Source organism: Entelurus aequoreus, unplaced genomic scaffold (genome assembly GCF_033978785.1).
Source record: "Entelurus aequoreus isolate RoL-2023_Sb unplaced genomic scaffold, RoL_Eaeq_v1.1 HiC_scaffold_44, whole genome shotgun sequence".
Taxonomy (NCBI): domain Eukaryota; kingdom Metazoa; phylum Chordata; class Actinopteri; order Syngnathiformes; family Syngnathidae; genus Entelurus; species Entelurus aequoreus.
Genome location: NW_026907976.1, coordinates 70,001 through 75,000, shown reverse-complemented (window position 1 = coordinate 75,000; position 5,000 = coordinate 70,001).

Genomic DNA, 5,000 nt, shown 5'->3' with positions numbered 1-5,000 from the left:
GTACTTAGAAAAAATCCCAGAATTTTTTTTTTTTTCCCCCGTTTTTTTTCTAAGTGTCTGATCGAGAGAAGGTAAAAAGAGGGGATTTTTAGCCTCTCTCGATTTTGTACTTGGAAAAATCGAGAGAAGGTAAAAAGAGGTGCTTTTTAGCCTCTTTCGATTGGGTACTTAGAAAAAATCCCCCACTTCCCCTGTGACTTTGCAGGGTGCGCCCTGGCCATGCTGGGTGCCTGCTGGCACCCCGGGGCTCGGCTGGAACGCGGCGGGACTTGCTGCACTCCAGCCTGGGTGTGATTTTTGCTCATTTTCATGACTTTTTCCCCGACTTTCCCCACTTACCCTGTGACTTTGCGGGGTGCGTCCTGGCCATGCTGGGTGCCTGCTGGCACCCCCGGGCTCGGCTGGAACGCGGCGGGACTTGCTGCACTCCAGCCTGGGTGTGATTTTTGATCATTTTCATGACTTTTTCCCCAACTTTCCCCACCTTTCCCCACTTCCCCTGTGACTTTGCTGGGTGCGTCCTGGCCATGCTGGGTGCCTCCAGGCACCCCTGGGCTCGGCTGGAACGCGGCAGGACTTGCTGCACTCCAGCCTGGGTGTGATTTTTGATCATTTTCGCGACTTTTCCCCAGACTTTCCCCACTTCCCCTGTGACTTTGCTGGGTGCGCCCTGGCCACGCTGGGTGCCTCCAGGCACCCCTGGGCTCGGCTGGAACGCGGCGGGACTTGCTGCACTCCAGCCTGGGTGTGATTTTTGATCATTTTCGCGACTTTTCCCCAGACTTTCCCCACTTCCCCTGTGACTTTGCTGGGTGCGCCCTGGCCACGCTGGGTGCCTGCTGGCACCCCCGGGCTCGCCTGGAACGCGGCGGGACTTGCTGCACTCCAGCCTGGGTGTGATTTTTGATCATTTTCATGACTTTTTCCCCGACTTTCCCCACTTCCCCTGTGACTTTGCTGGGTGCGTCCTGGCCATGCTGGGTGCCTCCAGGCACCCCTGGGCTCGGCTGGAACGCGGCGGGACTTGCTGCACTCCAGCCTGGGTGTGATTTTTGATCATTTTCGCGACTTTTCCCCCGACTTTCCCCACTTCCCCTGTGACTTTGCTGGGTGCGTCCTGGCCACGCTGGGTGCCTCCTGGCACCCCTGGACTCGGCTGGAACGCGGCGGGACTTGCTGCACTCCAGCCTGGGTGTGATTTTTGATCATTTTCATGACTTTTTCCCCAACTTTCCCCACTTCCCCTGTGACTTTGCTGGGTGCGCCCTGGCCATGCTGGGTGCCTCCTGGCACCCCTGGGCTCGGCTGGAACGCGGCGGGACTTGCTGCACTCCAGCCTGGGTGTGATTTTTGCTCATTTTCACGACTTTCCCCCCAGACTTTCCCCACTTCCCCTGTGACTTTGCTGGGTGCGCCCTGGCCACGCTGGGTGCCTCCTGGCACCCCTGTGCTCGGCTGGAACGCGGCAGGACTTGCTGCACGCCAGCCTGGGTGTGATTTTTGACCATTTTCACGACCTTTTCCAGACTTTCCCCACTTTTCTACCCCACTTCCCCTGTGACTTTGCTGCATGCGTCCTGGCCACGCTGGGCACCTCTTGGCACCCCTGGACTTGGGTGGAACGCGGCGGGACTTGTGGCACTCAAATGTGGGTGTGATAAGGAAAAAAACTAGCCGTCAACGGCAAATTTTTAAAATCGGTCTCCAAACTAGGGCACGCGGGCCGAAGCGGTACGCCGGAATCCGGCCCCCGGATTTTTGTGGATTTTTATTATTTCTTTGGACATGTCGTGCATCCCTGGACTCGGGTGGGCGGCTGCGGGACTTGTGGGACTCGAACCTGGGTGTCATTTTGGACCATTTTTCGGGACTTTTGCCTACTTTTCCCACTTTTCCCCCCCACTCACAGTGTGACTTTGCTGGGGGCGCTTTGGACATGCCGGGCACCCTTGGACTCGGGTCACCTGCTGCGGGACTTGTGGCACTCAAACCTGGGTGTCACCTGGGTGTGATTTTGGACCATTTTCGGGACTTTTGCCTACATTTCTGAATTTCCTCCCCCACTCACAGTGTGACTTTGCTGGGAGCCTTGTGGACACGTCGGGCATCCCTGGACTCGGGTGACCGGCTGCGGGACTTGTGGCACTCAAACCTGGGTGTGCTTTTAGAACATTTTGGGGATTTTTGCACACTTTCCCAACTTTTCTTCCCCACTCACAGTGTGACTTTGCTGGGGGGCGCTTTGTACATGTCGGGCACCCTTGTACTCGGGTGACCGGCTGCGGGACTTGCTGCACTCAAACCTGGGTGTGATTTTAGAACATTTTGGGGATTTTTGCACACTTTCCCAACTTTTCTTCCCCACTCACAGTGTGACTTTGCTGGGGGGCGCTTTGTACATGTCGGGCATCCCTGGACTCGGGTGACCTGCTGTGGGACATGTGGCACTCAAACCTGGGTGTGATTTTAGAACATTTTGGGGATTTTTGCACACTTTCCCAACTTTTCTTCCCCACTCACAGTGTGACTTTGCTGGGGGGCGCTTTGTACATGTCGGGCACCTGGACTCGGGTGACCTGCTGCGGGACATGTGGCACTCAAACCAGGGTGTGATTTTGGATCGTTCAGGACATTTCCTGGCCGCATGCCCCAAAGGGCCTCACATACCCCGGGGACACGCGCTGGACACCCCGGGTAGCACAAAATATGCCGTTCTGTTTAAAAAGCCCGTCTATTGCTGTCCTAAGACACATGTGCAACAGCCCGGGGTTTATTTCCCTTCATAAGTAGGGTTTCTCTCTATAGTGCACACTTGGGAAAAAATGCATTTCTTTAGGGGTGCAATTGCGGCCGGAGTCCACGGGAGGGCTCCAATTCCCCGCTGCTGTCCTCTTGCAGTGTAAGAGGGTTGCTGTTTTCTGTCTGGAAATAGGGCCCCAAAAGGCATCCAGGGCCCCTAATGACAGTAATTTATGGCTCCAAAAGGCATCACATTGCCCGGGAAGACCTGACGGACGCCTCGGCGTCACCGAAATACTACAAACTGTTTAAAATGGGGCCCCCAAAAGGCCTGGAAATGATGCCTTTAATGCTGGAAAATAATGCTTTTTTTTTTTTTTTATAGGTGCAATTGCGGCCGGAGTCCACGGGAGGGCTCCAATTCCCCGCTGCTGTCCTCTTGCAGTGTAAGAGGGTTGCTGTTTTCTGTCTGAAAATAGGGCCCCAAAAGGCATCCAGGGCCCCTAATTAACAGTAATTTATGGCCCCAAAAGGCCTCACATTGCCCGGGAAGACCTGACGGACGCCTCGGCGTCACCGAAATACTACAAACTGTTTAAAATGGGGCCCCAAAAGGCCTGGAAATGATGCCTTTAATGCTGGAAAATAATGCTTTTTTTTTTTTTTTTTTTTTTTTTTTAATAGGTGCAAGTGCGGCCAGAGTCCACGGGAGGGCTCCAATTCCCCGCTGTCCTCTTGCAGTGTAAGAGGGTTGCTGTTTTCTGTCTGAAAATAGGGCCCCAAAAGGCATCCAGGGCCCCTAATTAACAGTAATTTATGGCCCCAAAAGGCCTCACATTGCCCGGGAACACCTGACGGACGCCTCGGCGTCACCGAAATACTACAAACTGTTTAAAATGGGGCCCCAAAAGGCCTGGAAATGATGCCTTTAATGCTGGAAAATAATGCATTTTTTTTTTTTTTTATAGGTGCAATTGCGGCCAGAGTCCACGGGAGGGCTTCAATTCCCCGCTGTCCTCTTGCAGTGTAAGAGGGTTGCTGTTTTCTGTCTGAAAATAGGGCCCCAAAAGGCATCCAGGGCCCCCAATTAACAGTAATTTATGGCCCCAAAAGGCCTCACATTGCCCGGGAACACCTGACGGACGCCTCGGCGTCACCGAAATACTACAAACTGTTTAAAATGGGGCCCCAAAAGGCCTGGAAATGATGCCTTTAATCCTGGGTGCATTTAGGGCCGGAGTCCACAGGAGGGCTCCGGTCCCCCACTCTTTTTGATGACCTATGGCCCCCAAAAGGCCTCGCATTCGACCGGGAAGACCTGATGGACTCCTCGGCGTCACCGAAATACGCCAAACTGTCTGAAAATAGGGCCTCTAATGACATCACTTGGCCCGTTTTTTAGGTTTCACCTGCGGGGATTAAATGCTCGTTCCCAAGCACGACGCCGCATTTTCTCCACAGAGTGCTGGTACCCTAAAATGACTTCCAGCTTGGAGAGGGACTAAATTTGACCTCCTGACCCCGGCGGGGAACCAAGGGTGGTCGGCCTTCTTAAAGGGCCAGGCACCTAGACACTTAGGCAAATTCACGACTTTTTTTGGGTGACTTCCAGCAAGGAGAGGGACTAATTTTGACCTCCTGACCCCGGCGGGGAACCAAGGCAGGTCGGCCTTCTTGTTCCCAAGCACCACGCCGCATTTTCTCCACGGAGTGCTGGTACCCTAAAATGACGACACTTAGAAAAAATCCAGCCATTCTTAAATGACTAGAGAGTCATGGCTACTCCCGCTTTTACCCCAGCTTTACACTTAGGCAAATTCACGCCTTTTTTTTTCGGGGACTTCCAGCAAGGAGAGGGACTAAATTTGACCTCCTGACCCAGGTGGGGAACCAAGGGTGGTCGGCCTTCTTAAAGGGCCAGGCACCTAGACACTTAGGCAAATTCACGACTTTTTTTGGGTGACTTCCAGCAAGGAGAGGGACTAATTTTGACCTCCTGACCCCGGCGGGGAACCAAGGCAGGTCGGCCTTCTTAAAGGGCAGGGCACCTAGACACTTAGGCAAATTCACGACTTTTTTTGGGTGACTTCCAGCAAGGAGAGGGACTAATTTTGACCTCCTGACCCCGGCGGGGAACCAAGGCAGGTCGGCCTTCTTGTTCCCAAGCACCACGCCGCATTTTCTCCACGGAGTGCTGGTACCCTAAAATGACGACACTTAGAAAAAATCCAGCCATTCTTAAATGACTAGAGAGTCATGGC